This window comes from Propithecus coquereli, unplaced genomic scaffold (assembly GCF_000956105.1).
Source record: "Propithecus coquereli isolate 6110/MARCELLA unplaced genomic scaffold, Pcoq_1.0 Scaffold146, whole genome shotgun sequence".
Classification (NCBI taxonomy): Eukaryota; Metazoa; Chordata; class Mammalia; order Primates; family Indriidae; genus Propithecus; species Propithecus coquereli.
The window spans coordinates 4,694,629-4,709,788 of record NW_012138969.1 but is presented as its reverse complement, the minus strand read 5'-3'; positions in this window follow the sequence as shown (position 1 = coordinate 4,709,788).

Sequence of the window (15,160 nt, the reverse complement as noted above, 5' to 3'; positions counted from 1 at the left end):
GCCCTCAGCATGTCTCTACGGTCAAAGTCATCAGTGCCACCCAGTGCCCGCCAGGCTTCCAGCAGGCCTCACACTACTGCATGCTCTCCTCTCGGTAGGTCTTGCCACTATGAAAAGTGGATAGGACTTTGTTCTGGACCCCTAAGAAACCCAGCCTCCCACCTGGGCCAGGTGTTTTAGTCTCCCCTTGATGTCGCTAGGAAGGCTCCAAGAAAAAGGAGGAAAGTGGGAAAAGCTTTTGACTGGGCCACATCTGTGATGCTTGGAATCCAGTTCCAGGACCTGGTGTCCCTCTCTCTCCTCTCCTGTTCTCTCGTCCTCCCCTCCCCCTGCTGAGCTCCCCAGCCCTGGGACCTCCAGGTACAGGCCTGGGTGCAGGTCAGCACTTTCCTGTTTTGTCCTGCAGAGAGTTCTCATGGGTACTGTCCTGGCTCTCAAAAAGCCCTTGCACCATTGGGTGGGGCAGAAAGTTACCCTGGAGTTCCTGACGCTCTCCTAGCAACCGTGCTGGAGCTAGTGGCCACCATATTTCTGCAGAGACAGATGCTCCTGGAACAGGAACAAATCCATTAGCCAGCCTGTTGCTAATGTGCTGTTGTCACCTTATAAAGCTGGTGCCTGCCTGGGGAAGCTGCCTCTTCCTCCTGCCCCCACTCTGGAGCGCGGTCTCCATTGCTGCTTCAACCCCAGGTCACTGGGTCCCTGCAGTGGACTGAGCCCTGACCTCTGTCTACTCTGAGGTCGGTTGTAAAGTGAAACTGCTGCCCTCTCCATATCTATGCAAACTACGGGCTCCACCCGGACGCTTGGGCTGAGGGGAGGGTCAGCTTATCTCCTCATTTATATGAAGAGTCTCTGCAGTGAGAGCCCCAGCTCTTCTTTTATACCCTGTTTCCTGAAAAATAGGAAGAAGTGGTAAAACTTTAGATTATAATAACAACAATTTCCTCCATAAGCTTTGTAGCTTAGGAAGTGCTCTCTCACATTTTATTTTATTTAGTTCTCGTAATAAATCTATTGGAGGAAAGGACAGTTATCTCCATATTAACTGATCAGAAAACGGAGGCCCCGAGAGGATGGCTGGCTCACCCAAGGGCACTAAGCTGGTCAGTGACAAAGCCAGGGCTGCAGGAAGGGGATGAAGGGCCGGAGTGGGCTTCACAGTGAGGCTGGAGGCTGGGGACGCCTCCTGGCGGCAGGAGCGGGTCCCGTGGAGGAGTGCTGGCCCCCTCCTTGGGCCTCTGGATGGAGGCCTGGGCTTCCATGGAGCAGCAACACCGCGCTGTCCCCCACACCCATCCTGGTCACCTTTCACTGTGACAATGTCCATTCTGTTTCACATCCGGGAAGGCTGTCTGAGTAGTATGGCAGGATCTACTCTGGTAGTAGTTCCCATGGGCTTTTACTTTATCAGCAAAAACAAACATGGTCAAATTGGTATGAATTGATCAACACCTAAGTGCACATATAGAAATAACATTCATCGGGTGTCCGGCAGGTGGGGGGGGGGGAGAAGGGGATGGGTGTATTCACACCGAATGGGTGTGGTGCAAGCCGTCTGGGGGATGGACACGCTTGACTTGGGTGGGGCAAGGGCAATATATGTAACCTAAACATTTGTACGCCTGTAATATGCTGAAAGAAAAAAGAAAAAAAAAAAGCAAACAAACATGGCTTTGAAATCTGTAGCCCCATCCCTAAAAATCAGCCTTTTTGCTTGATCAAAGGGCAAAGAGCAATGGAAAGGCGGCTGGAAACAGAACTCCCTTCCTGCCTTCCTGGCAGTCCTGCTGCGGGGATTGTGACTTCAGAAGTTCTGTCTGCATCTTGAGGACATGGATATGAGGGAGAATCTCCTCTCCTTGGACTGCACCCGGGGCCTTGAATGAGCTCCCCTCCCAAAGCTCCCAATCCTCTGGGGATTCTTTCCTAGTGTGACCTTTCCGCCCTTCCTCTGAAGTCGTGGGAGTCGACTCTTCCCAAAATAACCTGAGTCAAAAAGTAATGGCTTACAGGAAAGCTACAATTAGCTTTTTACTGGGAAGAAAGCTCCAAGAGATTTTTTTCTTTTTTAGAGGAAAGGAGGTGGAAAAAGAAAAAGAGGCAACCACAAACTCTTGTGGTCTGCTGGGTCAATTGAGAAGACGCCGGGTTATTTCAGTAGAGAGTGATTCCAACGGGAGACACGTCGATTTTTGGCATCTCTTCATTGTTTTTGTTGCGGATTACATGCTCTTTTTCTAGATCGTCTGAGGTGGCCGGAGGTGAATGAATTGCTTGTCCTTATAGCCCATTGATTTGTGTGTTGACACGCATTGATTTCAGCTCAGAGGAAGAGAGATCGCTGTAACAGAGCTATCCAAAGTCGGAATAGTTGCCTGGCGGGGGGAGGGGGGTTGACATCCCTGTCAATGAGGTGTTCAAACAGAGACTGAATGACTGTGCAGGAGTGTGCTAGGGCTCACTCAAGCAGTGACGGGATGGTGGCTTAGGGACCTTTCCTGTCCTCCGCCTCACAGCATCAACACCTGAGATGACTGATTAACATTATGCAGCTCTGTGGTCCCCAACCCTGGGGCTGTGGCCCAGTTACTGGTCTATGGCCTGTTAGGGAACAGGCTGAGTATCTCCACCTGAGCTCCGCACCACCCCCAACCCCCTGTCCATGGAAAAACTGTCTTCTGTGAAACTGGTCCCTGGTGCCAAACAAGTTGGACACCGCCGAGTAGATTCTGCGTGCCAGCCAGGGCAGTGTTTCCCAAACTGTGGGTTGTTAGATGTTCCCACATGGTAGTATGCTAGCTGATTTTCTTTGCTGAGGAATTTACTGTTAAAATAGTAAACATATAATTAGTACAACAAATCTTGATTTCATGGATATCATTGCCTAGGATGAAGCTAAGGTTACCATGCCATGGTAACCCACATTAAGACCGCGGAAATTATGGGTGAGGTCCTACGACACGACCTTGAACATTTCAGACCTTCACTGTTGAATTTTAGCTCTGTTTCTAAGAATAAACAGTACGGATGATCCAGATAAAAAATATGGGATCTTATCTATTATAGTTCTATGCTATCTCTCAGTGTTTTTTGTCAGTGATATGTTGTGAAGCAAATTTGAATTTGCTTCACAAAACTCGTTATAAAAATCTAGCTTTCATTATATCCAGAACCATGTTTGATTTCTGAGTCCCCAGCCACTTTAGTGGAAAACAACTTGATCTTTTCAAACTCATGTTTTTCCTTAGTTCTAGCCAGAGATTTTCTAGTTAACTCTTGATTAATATCATCATTCCTTTGCCTAGACATTCATCAACTAATGTTCTGCCTCCTAGCCCTCCTTTCACGGAGCGTAGGTGGGCTGACATTGGGCTGGGGCATCTGGCCTGCAGACCCTTGGGGACCGGCTGTGGATAGCTGGGTTGTGGCCGCAGTGCGGAGCACACTGCCTGTCTGGGGGCATCAGCAACCCCACTTTTCCTCTTTCCCGTCTGCTGCAGAAGCATCTGCATGACCCGCCATGCCTCTCGTGTCCTGGTGCACGAAGCCTGTCTGTCTCCTCCCTGCCCAGGCCTCAAGGCCCCCCTTCAGGACAGCTGCAAGATCCCCATGCCCCACTTTGGGAGCAAGAGTATGTGCTGAAGATAGGAGATCTTCAGAGATTCTCCTGCAGGACTCAGGGAACACAGGAGTTTTAAGGGGTAGGGAGTGGTCATCTCAGGCCTTCCGTCTGCCTCTCCCCAGTCCTGACAGTCTGCATTTTACCTTGGGGAATGCTGAGCTCCTAGACAAGGCACTTTGCAAGGCTGTCTCCACCCAGAGTTCGAGAGAAGAAGCAGGCACTCTGCTGTATCGTGGCTGTAGTGGCTTCCGACTGGTTTCTCTGCCTCTTCCTCTGCTCCCCTGCAGTCCACCTTATGAGCTGCCAAGCGGGACAGTGTAGGGTCCCTGTGTAAGACCCTCTCGTAGCTTACCAGTTCACTCAGAGCAGAAGGCAAAGGCCCTCCGTGATCTGCTCTCCACATTATGTCTCTGACTTCATCTTCTGCTACTCCTGTTCTAGCCACACTGGCCTCCTTGCTGCTCCTAGAATGTTCTAGGCATGCTCCCTCATCAGGCCTGTGCATAGCCTTTTCTGTCTTCCCTATATCTGAATGGCTAACTCTTCTTCCTTCAAGCATGCCCAGGTGTCCCCTTCCCAATGAGGCCTACCCTGACCATGCTGTTTAAATTGCAGCCCACCCTGACTCCCACCCATTCTGCCTGGCTCACTCTGACATAATATGCAGTTCTCAGCTTAAATATCCTGCCCTCCAGGCAGCCTCCCCGACTCCCCAAGACCCTCTAGGGACTCCCAGGGCACCTTGTGATTTTTCTCATTTGAGCACAAATCATGGTGTCATGTCAGAGTCTGTTTATGTGTCTCATTTTAGCTCTGGGGCCTACCACATGCTTGGCTTGTGATAGGTTCTCAGATCAACATGTTGAATAGGTAGACGATTGGATATATGAGTCAATGATTCAGTTCACTTAAAGAAAAATTTTAAAGATTATTGAGAAGATCAGCTAATAAACCTTGTAGAGCCTCCAATATTGTGCTTAGCTCAAAAAGAGATAGTTTATATTTATATTGATGAGGGAGGGCTTTTGCCATAGAGCTTCTGTATTGTCTATAATTCAACTAGTCCCAGTAAAATTTGCACTGCTTTTTACATAGGAAACATCAGACTAAAATGCTCGAAAGGTGTACGGTAGGAGCAAGTGGCAGCCCTACAAATCATAGTGCCGAGTCTTCCTCATGCTCAACAAGCAGCGCAGAGGCCCTTCTTCTTGCCTTGCCTCTCGGAATCACTGCACCCCAGCTCCCTGGAACACTGGCAGCTTAGAGTGTGCCAGTATGTGTAAGCGATTTTCAGTTCATCTCTAACAAAGAGCCTGGCCTGGGGGACTTGAGTTGGGGCTGGAAGAAGAGATAGAAGAAGATAGGATGGGCCACCTTGGAGCTCATATGTGATGATTGATGGCTCAGTTTCATATCATTACATATTAATATTTTCCATGAAGATAATCTGTCACCATAATTAAGTGTATACTAATTTTTGTAACTAGATGAGACATTTCTTGTATATATAAATTTGCAAATCAGAAAAAAATTTTCTCTTAGACCAGTTGTCTTCATTTTTGGATTGAAAAGCAGGGTTGCCATAATCATGGGAGACTTTTATAGAAGATTATGGTGAAGACAGTCATGAATTTGGTGTAAAGACTCTGGCAGCTGGAGGACAGGGGTATAAGGTGGTAAGAGAGCCCAAGGTCCAGGAAAGGAGGTGGGAAGGACCGTGAGACTCATTTTGTCCATTCCTCCTTGTTTTACCCCAGAGCAGAGCCGTCACTTGATTCTCATCAGATGATGACAAGATGACAAGGATGACCCACCCCCTCTTTCCCATACCTCTTGGGGCAGTCTCAGAGTTTGCTCTGTGGTCATACTGCATGATGCTGCCTAGGGAGGCCCAGGACTACTGTGCCAAGCCAGTGTGTGCCCTGTCCCCCCTCAGTGCTGTACTTAGGTAGAAAGGGCCACTGACCACAGCTCTGCTTCCTCTACACAGACCTGCATAAAGACAGAGCCATGCCTAGGGGAGGGGGCAGATGGAATCTAGCACAAGCATGCATGAACTTATTACCCCCTATATATATGTGTACATGCAGTCACTGAAACACATGTATAGTCTTGTACTCAAGGGATAGGACTATTTGAGGTTCTATCCACTTTCAAAGTACAACCTATACAATCCTTACCTCAACTTCCCAGAGAGACATTAGGTACGGATTCGGATATTGAATTCCAGATACAGTGTCATTAGCTGTGTCACCTTGGGTATGTCTCCATGCTCCATTTTCTTATGTATTAGATAGGAATGGTGCTTACCTTGTATGTTGGTTAATAAACAGGACTTTCTGGTCTTGAGTTCAATAAGTGGAAGTCGCTATTGCCATTGTCTGAGCCTAGCGTGATGCAGGGGATGACAGCATGGCATGTGTAGTCAGTAGGATCTGGAGTAGAGGCTCTACCATTTAATGACCGTGTGACCCTAATCTGGGGAAATTACTTAACTCTTTTAAGTCTCAGTTTCCTTATTTGTAAAATTGAGTTAATAATAATAGCTGATTCATAAGATTTTTTTTCAAGAATTAAATAAAATTTTAAAGGATTTCTGCATGAAAGTCCCTCAATATGGTATCTAGCATAAAATGAAAAACTCGGTAAATATTAACCATTATTTTTATTGATGATGATGGTGGTAGAAGTGGTGTCTACTGAGTCCTAAACCTCTTTCTACTCAACTTAATTGCAGCTCAATTGCAGTGTTTACTTCCCCACCTCAAACTGCTTGCCCAACTGAACTTAATTTTATTCACTTGGGTTGAGTCATTTTCCCATTATTTCAAGGATTGTTAGAATTAGAATCTTGGCTTCAAGACTTTTATGCAAGAGTGAAGTCCCAATGTCTATATATTGAGGATGAACTACAATCAAAAACATAGAGGAGAATGAGAAGACTTGCTCCCTGCTGTGATCAAAACAATTACATGGCTTTGTAGGCTTGTGGAGTATCTAAAAATCTTACAATTGTGCTGGTGGATCGGGGAGCTCCTTCAGTTAATATGCTTTGGGGTGTGAGCAACAGGAAACTCAACTCAAATGGGCTCTAGCCATCAGGGGCTGCATTGGCTCCTATTGCTGGTGGTCTAGGGTGACTTCCAGGCTGACTGAGTGGTGGCTCCCCTCTAGCTCCTGTGATTCTCTTGGCCCTCCCCATCTCTATGTGGCAGCTTCATGCTCAGGTTGGCAGTAAGGTGGCGGCAGCAGTGCCATGGTTCACATCCATGCAGGACATTGTCCAGAGGCAAAGAGAGGGCCACTTGTTTTTCTAGCCTTCCCTTAAAAGCTAGAAGAATTTCCCTCAAAGGCCCAGGAAATGTTGCCTCATACTTTATTGGCTTTAAATGGATCATGCACCCTTCCCTTAACTAATCACTGGCAAAGGGATGGGGTTACCTTGACTTAGTCTGATTGGAACTCACCATGGATCCAGAGCTCATCCCCTGAACTGTACAGACAGTGCACAAGGCTGGGGAGTGGAGTGATCTTGAAGAAGTAACCATCATGCCTACTACATATTTTCTTTTAAGTTTGTTGGAGCTGTGTAGGTACCTACCTTCAGTTGATTGTAACTGTTGGTCTAATCTTACAAGTGCCCTGTGTTATATTGCACGACTTCAGGGGACACCAGACTGAGTTGCACATTTGGAATTATCAACATCATGTACTGTGTGTATTTATTGGGAAAAAAAATTCTTCAGGTCATATTATCTCTGGAAATGTAAATTTTTTTCTCAATGAATTCTTTGGCTTAAAAAGCAGGTTAATTATAATAACATTATTAGTAACTATGTGGTAAAATATACAATCAATGAGCAGAAAAAAATAAAAGCATAAAAAAGAACAGCCAGAGGTCAGAGAGAGGAGGGTGGGATGAAGGGAAAATGCGAACAGCTTCCAGAGATCAGACTGGCTTTGGAGGCGCAGGTACATCCTTCTTCCATTTCCAGCAGTGCCAAGTGTCTGCGTCATAATTGAGATCCATCCACTTGTTGGCCGGCTTCTTTGTAACTCCCCACATGTTTGATCACAGCTGAGAAGGTGGTGGACAAAGGCTGGGTTTGGAGGCAGGCCAGATACCTGGACCAGACTGGGAGGAGCCAGCCCCAGCAGACAAATGGGGCAGAGCTCAGCATCTGGCAGGGATGGCCACTGCCACTGGGGCTCACAACCGGCTCACTTGGGAGGCACTCGAGGGCGGTAGGGTTGTCCTCCATAAGGGCCACATGTGGCGGCTTCATGCTCAGGTTGGCAGTAAGGTGGCGGCAGCAGTTCCTCAAATGCCCAGCTCAGGGCTTTGCATTGGTTTCTCTAGGCGGCGACTCAGACTGGCTTTCCCAGGCCAACCTGTGTTCCCTACTTAGAGCTACAGTGTGGGGGGCCACCCTTGGGCTAGTACCTTTGAAAGCCCTGCCATTACTATGATGCTGTACAGAGAGGAGATTCTGTTTGCCAGCATAGTTGTCTGTAACTTTACTGCAGTAGCAACTTACTCCTCTTTAAAAGATAATCAGCTCAAAGGAAATCACTTCAAATAATCTTGGTCTAAGTGGGTGGAAGGGATAATATCAGGTACTAGTTGGAGATCCCCAGTGCTTCTGGAATTGGTACTTGAGAAATGTTTTGATAGAAAAGAGGCTTTTGGAGAAGATTTAATTTTGTAGCACTGCGGATTCAATTGTCTGAGCCTGACGCTGCCGTGGTTGGGACAGACACCTTTCAGGGAGTGTGTCTGGGCTCCTAGGAGTCAGCCCCAGCCTCTCTCTGTCCCGATCCTGCCAACTGTGATACCTCCACTTGAGTCCGCAAGTCCATGCGCTTGTAGCTTTTGTGTCCTTTCCAGCTATATCTGTTATGTTACTGACTCCTAGTGACTTTTCCTTCCAGAGACTATCTGAGGAGTAGTTTTCTGTTCTTAGTTTTTCGCTTCCCTTAAGTGCCTCAGAAAAGTATGGGAAACTGCAGAACATCTTCCTTCCTCCCTACCTTTTTACCTACTCCGTCTCTCCTCCCCTCATTCCTCCCTTTTATATTTACTGAATGCCCACGAATGCTGAGTGCCAGGGATACAGTGGTGACTCAAGCAGACGTGGTCTCTGCCTTCATGTGGCTTCAAGGCTAGTGGGGCAGGAGTAGTCTCTGATCCAAGGACTGCAGAGATAAATATGTCTGTGACGGGCGCCTGCTGTGTCATTGACTGGGACCCACTTAAAATTTTTGAGGTCTTCTTTTCCAAATCATGCAGACAGAGCCTTTGGTGTATTGATTGATTGTCACAACATTTAGAGTTTGTCCTTTTTCTTTTATGTAGAAAAAAAAATCCAGTGGGTCGGTGCTGGCGGCGCTCCTGGCGCTCCACACTGAGCCAATAAAAAAAAAAATCCATTATCACTATATCCTTTATGATGCTACAATTTTTAGTAATCAATTAATTTCTCCCTTCAGTAGATTGGCCAATATCCAGTGTATCTGACATATTTGTAAGTGTTCGCATTGTGTATTTGCTTTTGTGATCATATCACAATACAAATAGTAGTAGTGTAATGGAAATTGCGAGTGCTTATTGATTATTGATTTTTTCCTCTTCTTCCTTGGCAGACAGGCAGACCACATTTCTGCTCTCCCGCAGTTAAGCAGGGCCAGGTGACTGAATTCTGGTTAACAGAATATGGGAGAAGTAATATATACCATTTCCAGGCCTTGCCTCTAAACCTCTTGCAAGATCTTGCAAGAAAGTGTTTTTTTCTTTTTCTTTGTCCCCAGTTGGAGAGAAGAAATCCAGTGGAAGACTCTGAGGCCCTAGGCTCAGGTGCCTGGTTTTGTAAATAAAGTTTTATTTAAATACAGCCACACCCATTTTTTTATGTATTGTCTATGCTGCCTTCATACTACAAAGGCAGAGCTGAGTAGGTGCAACTAAGATCTTGTGGCCAGTAAAGCCTAAAATATTTACTGTCTATTCCTTTAAGAAAAAAATTTGCTGAACCCTGCTCTAGGGGCTGGCAGAGCCACTGAGTACAAGGAATCTGGGTCCCTGAATGACTACATGGAGCAGAGCTTCTGTTTCTCATATTGTATTAAGCCATAGATATTTTGAGGTTGTTTACTCTAATAAAAACTTAAGTCATTTTATGTAATAAAAATGATAGCTAATATTTATTGGGCATATTTTATGTATCCAGGAACTATTCTACATGCTTCTATATTTAATTCTCATACAACCTTGCAAGTATCTACTTTTTTTTTTTTTTTTCTTTTTTTTTGAGACAGAGTCTCACTGTGTTGCCTGGGCTAGAGTGCCATGGCATCATCCTAGCTCACAGCAACCTCCAACTCCTGGACTCAAGCGATCCTCCTGCCTCAGCCTCCTGAGTAGCTGGGACTACAGGCATGCGCCACCATGCCCAGCTAGTTTTTTCTATATATTTTTAGTTGTCCAATTAATTTCTTTCTAATTTTAGTAGAGACGAGGTCTCGCTCTTGCTCGGGCTGGTTTCGAACTCCTGAGCTCAAACAATCCACCCGCCTCGGCCTCCCAGAGTGCTAGGATTACAGGCGTGAGCCACTGCGCCCGGCCCAAGTATCTACTCTTAATGACCACTTCACAGACGAAGAATTGAAAGGCTAAGTAATTTGCCCAGGGACTGGGTTGGTGGGGAAGGAGCTGGGATTCATACCCAGGTAGATGGACTTCAGAGTGCAGGCTCCTAACCCTCTCCTCTTCTCCCCATATTTACCTCACTTCTGGTTCTAAGTTCTTCCCCAGATACTATCTTATTTGATTTTTGCCACAGATTTCTGTAGGACAGATTATATTATTATCCTTATTGTTAGGTGAGAAAACGGACCTAGAAAAGAGACACCAATTGCTAAGGGTTGCTTGACTAGCAAGTGACCCAACTGTAACCTGAACCTAGAGCTCTGACACCAGATTGTGGACTCTTTTGACTCCTCCGCAGGGACTCAGGCTGACTTCGTGAACACTCCACATTGAAGCAGAGTGGTTTCCTTGAGTCTTGGTTTACATTCAAAATGCACCAGCCTGTCAAATTACTGTTGGACATTAGCCCATCCTTGAGCAGTCACCATAACAACACAGACACATGGTGAGGAATGTGGGGTGGGCAAAAACTGATGCCAGTTCAGGAGAGGATAGAGCTCTGCAGGGAGTGGGGTGGGTCAAGGAACTCCTCCTGGGCGTGGGTTTGTAAGTTCATTTTGTGATATGGATTGAAAATGGTTGAGAGGGACACTGTCCTAGGGGCTTTTTAACAACCTAATTCATCTAGAACAACACCGCTTGCCAACTTAGCACAACCTCTCATGACAATAGCGTTTCAAGAGTTTCAAGACATGACTCCTACAGGAAAAGGCTACCAATTAAAGATGCAGATTCCTGAGCCCACCCAAGATCTACTGCATGAGAATCTCTGGAGAAAGGTCCCAGGAATCTGCATTTTTTAACCTGCAATGTAGATGGTTGGTTTTGATGTACACTAAAGATTGAAAACAGCCTTAGGAAATCATGGCAAAGGAAAATAATGTCCAGTTTTTACTCCTCCTCTGTGGTCAGGTAGCAAGCTGGCTCAGATAAGAAGAATCCCTAGATGAACATTTACTTCTGCATGAGAAATGTTTCCTCTCTAAGCAGGTGGGTGAGGACGATGAGTAGAGTCATTCCCTGCCATTCCATTTTCTGGGCAGGAAACCCATTAACTATATCAGTTCTCTTCTCAAGAGAATAATTTTTAGAAAGGAACTCAGCATGGTATCTGAGTTGTGTAGTATTATACCTTAAAAATTATTTCCCTCTTGTAATTTTAAATTTCTAACAGTTGGGAATTAGGACCCCTCTGCCTTCTTCTTGTAGGGCAGATGGAAGGAACAGAGGCAGGATAGCTCAGGGCCAGCTTGGGGACACTTGTGTGCCCACCGCTCACCATGTAGTGCCTGACAGTCCCATTTCTGTTCACTGTCTCCCAGCTTGTGGAACTTGGTGGTGTTTTCAATGGAGACTTCTTCTTTCTTGCTGAACTTAAAACATTCAGAGTACAAAGACAGTAATAAGTTCACAAGAGCGTAAACTTCATTGAGTTCTTGGTGTCTCGGTTTCTCACAAGGTGGTTGGGAGATGCATATGTTCTGGAGGAATCAAAAAGTGAGCGGTGAGAGTGGGATGGGCATGGACCCAAGGAGAGGAAAAGATGAATGTCGTCAACGTGAGCCTCACCTTGCAGGGCCTGAGAGGCACAGATAAGCCAAGGGGATGCATGGGCCATTATTTCTAAAGCAATCAAAAATAGATGAATAAAATTAAAACTCTTGATAGGAAATAAAGGAAAAGATGGTACAAAGAACGTAATATTTCTTTGTGGATGAAGATCTTGACTTTGACTCTGGAAGGTGAGAGGGGAGACGATTTCAGAGGCAGACAAGGAATGGGATTCCTGGTTCCCGTGTCTCTGGTGGTGCAGGGTGCTTGGGTCAGGGGGAGGAGGTGAGCCCTTACCTGCCACCCCACTGTGTCTTAACAAGCAAGGAAGAGATTTTCTGGGGCTTCCACGTTGCACCAAGCTCTCTTCCTCCTCAGGAGCCCCATAATTGAAAATCACACCCTTGCCCAGTAACCAAACATGGCAATGAAGGATAAGAAGAAAGGTGAGGGCCGGTCACAGTGGCTCCGCCTGTAATCCTAGCACTCTGGGAGGCCGAGGAGGGAGGATCACTTGTGGTCACAGTTCAAGACCAGCCTGAGCAAGAGTGAGATCCCATCTCTACTAAAAAAAAAAAAAAAAATAGAAAAAATTAGCCATGCGTGGTGGCACACGCCTGTAGTCCCAGCTGCTCGGGAGGCTGAGGCAGGAGGATCGCTTGAGCCCAGGAGTTTGAGGTTGCTGTGAGCTAGGCTGACGCCACGGCACTGTAGCCTGGGCAACAGAGAGAGACTCTGTCTCAAAAAAAAAAGAAAAGAAAAAAAGAGAGGTGGGTAGGTAGAAAGCAAGGGTTAGAGGAATAAGACAGGTACCTTGGGAGCTGTCATTATCTCCTTCTTGGACCAGTACCTCAGAGCAGCAGGGCTTGTTCTTGTTCCATTCTGGGCTGGGGTGGGGCCACAGGATAGCAACTTTGCTCTCAGGAAGCTTCTAACCTGCTGTGACCGTCCCTCATTCTGTTTTGTAGATTTCCATTCTCTAGTTTTGCCTGGTGCTCTGTCCAAGGCCTTAGACTGAATGGCAATGATGGAGTCCAAGAGATGCAGATGAAGGCCAAGGTTTTATCAGAACACAGTCACGCCCATTCATTGACATATTGCCTGGCTGCTTTCACGCTACAACAGCAGAGTTTGAATAGTTGCAACCAAGACTGTGTGGCCTGCAAAGCCTAAAATATTTACTCTCTGGCCCTTTACCCAAAGAGTTTGCCGATCCCTGCTCTAGAGGGTCTTGCACTGGCATTTAAATGCTTAGCCTTGAAGTGACACATGTCACTTCCATTCACAACCCACTGGTCAGAATGGTCACGTGGACCCACGCAACCATAGGGGCCAAGAAGTGGAAGAAGGGGGATTACCAGAATATTTGGCAAACACCACTTATGACCCCCATTTGCACCTACTGTGTGTCAAACTCAGGACTAGGTGCTGGATACAGAGAGATGAGACAAAATCCTTGATCTCAAGGAACGTAAGGAATGCCAGATTCGGGGGCTGGGAGGGGGAAAGCTCAGTATGAAGTAGATTCAAGTGTCCTTTCCTAGAAGGTGTAGACTGGCTCGTCTGAGTTGCCTGGGATGGAGGATGTTCTCTCAGCTTGGCGCTAGCCAGACCTGGGGACTGGCCGGCTTGGCAAGCAGCGGGGCGACAGAGTCCGCAGATGAACATTTATATCAATAATAGAAGGGTTGTATAACAGGAATTCTTAAAGGGAAGATGAGATAATTTCATGTTTTGATATTTGCAAAATTGATTCTGTTGAAGCGAGCTCTGCAGTACATATTATTGCTGCTGTAATTTTGGCAAAGATGTGATTCAAACTGGCAAAATGTCTGGGAAGAGGAAACCCAGTAAGGAGAGAGAGGGTAGGGTGGGCCAGGAAACAGAGGTCAGGAACCAGGTCCTGGTGGCCTGGTGAGAGCTGGAGGGTGGCTTTGCCACAGAGGGACACAGGGAGAGGAGGCTGCAGATGGCACATCCTGAGAACTAACTCTGGAATGGCTGGAGGTGCTAAGACCTGAGGAGGGCGTGGGAGCAGCAGGGGAGGGGTGTGTGCATGTGTGTGGTGAGGGAGAGACATTTCAACATCGTAGGAATGAAGGATAAATTTAAAATCCATCAAGGGGAGTTGGGACAGAATGACAACGTGAGGAACATGAATCACTCTTTCTAGGGGACCCACCCAACTGTTGGCAGGATTTGAAATGTATTTTTTCCTTCATTTCTCCTCCCTACTGGGCTCATTCTGGACCCTTACCTTCTCTGTCCCTGCTCCTTTGACCCAGCCTTGGTGGCCAAGTGTCTAGCCCTGGTCAGCCTGTCCTGGGAGCCTCCAGCTTAGCGCCAAGGCCTTGGAGTGTGGTGCTGGTGGGTGGGGAGGCCGGTCCAGATGCTAGGAATGGAGGGGACAGATGAATAAGGTACCTTATGGGCCTGCTTTCCAGGGACATTGGGGTCTATTTAACGTTCCCATTGGGCTTTATCACATATGCACTAAGATCATCCTATCATCTGGCCCTTTCTTTTATATTTGCTACCTTAGCGTAATGAGGAGGGGGCTGGGAGAGGGATCTATGGGTTGTGCTTCATGTGGTAGGGGCAGCGTGATCAATATAGTGGAAAAAACCATGAGGCAGCACTCGAAATCGGAGTTCTCTCTCAGCTCTGATCTTTATTGGCAGTGTGACTCTGGGCAAGGCTCTCTGCCCTCTCTGGACCTCAGCTGCCTCACCTAGAAAACGATATGGTTAGAGCATTAAGTTTCATGACCATTTTAATATTCTTTGTGATTTGCAGTTTGACTTGTGGTCCCACCCAGGGAAGGAGGGGGTGGAGGGTAGTGTCTGGAGAGCAGCATTCTGGGAGGATGCCTCCCCAGGGGACCCCGTGGTCCCCCACATGTAGTGGGTGCTAACTAAACACTGGCGGAGTGATTTGGATGCCAGGGCTCCTCCAAGCATGGAAAACCACACTTCTTAGAGCCAGGGGGCATGTGTGTGTTGCTTGTGGTCAGTAGGGGTGCGGCTGGGAATGTGGGTGGGGAGGAGGTTGGGCTCCTGAGTAGGAGGGAGACAGTAAACAGGTATCTTGAGAAGGTGGTAAGTTCAGGTCTTTTCAAGTCAGAAGGGCTGTGGCCCAGACCTCAGGCTAGCTGTGGGAGCTCTTTCTGAATCCTTGGGTTTCCTAAATCCTCCTGCATGCAAACACTCTTCCTTTTGCCTATATTTCTCTCCTGTTCTTCGCCCGGCCAGCTCTGTCTAAACCTGGCTCAAGGGTCA